Genomic DNA, 804 nt, shown 5'->3' on the forward strand with positions numbered 1-804 from the left:
AAATCCTAAAAAACGCAAAATAGACTAATGGCGGTCTAAAAACCGCCAAAAAATGGCTGAAATATCCTACTTTTTCCAGTTATTTGCTCAAAACATGGACTCGGTACTCGAACCAAAAACCTCCAGATCCCAAATCCGAAATCTACCGCGTTAACCACTACACCACTGAGATTGCTGGGTAGTTATAAACAATTTAAACAATAACTTACCTTTATGTATTGTAACATTAACTTCCACTGGGTAAAACATCTGAGGTGTAAGAGGATCTCGCTTGCCTAGTAGTAACCATTCATCTTTCCTATTCAAGTTGTTGTTCTTCTTCACCACATAGCCTTGTACTTCTTTGCCTGAAACAGGGACAGTTTGGTTTAAAATACTCGAGATTTGAACCTCAGATAGCTTTGTAAATAACACTGTACCCATGAAGAGATGCTCTATCTTGTTCTAAGCCTGAGAGTCTGAACAAAGCACACATAAACTTGTTCTAAGCTGAGAGTCTAATACCCGATCTTAACACAGAGAGTTTTCAGTTAATCCAGAGTTTAAGAAATACTGACCTGTGTAAATCAAATGGGTGACGTCAAAGAAAACTTTGTCACTGTGGTAACTCTCAGTAATAAGATCGACCATAAATAACGCCCAAGGTTATACCTACATCACTGTGAACAGTATTGGGTATAAAAATATATGAGACCTTCGTTAGAATGTGGGGCTAAAGGGACATGACATTTCAGTCCTATTCCAGCAGGTTAAACGAGGTACATATGTTCCAGTTATATCTTACCCAGAGCTCTTATTCCAGCA

The 804-nt window shown here is 38.3% G+C and overlaps 1 long non-coding RNA gene across 1 annotated transcript; it reads right to left on the reverse strand.

The window, feature by feature from the left end:
* Window positions 1-214: 214 nt before the first annotated feature.
* LOC113473302 lies at window positions 215-541 on the reverse strand. Its single transcript, XR_003395315.1, has 2 exons — window positions 420-541; window positions 215-347 (listed from the first exon to the last, which is right to left on the reverse strand). It is a non-coding gene; the product is annotated as an uncharacterized LOC113473302 (long non-coding RNA).
* Between the last annotated feature and the right edge of the window lie 263 nt (window positions 542-804).

This window comes from Diaphorina citri, unplaced genomic scaffold, assembly GCF_000475195.1.
Source record: "Diaphorina citri unplaced genomic scaffold, Diaci psyllid genome assembly version 1.1 scaffold23831, whole genome shotgun sequence".
Taxonomy (NCBI): Eukaryota; Metazoa; Arthropoda; class Insecta; order Hemiptera; family Psyllidae; genus Diaphorina; species Diaphorina citri.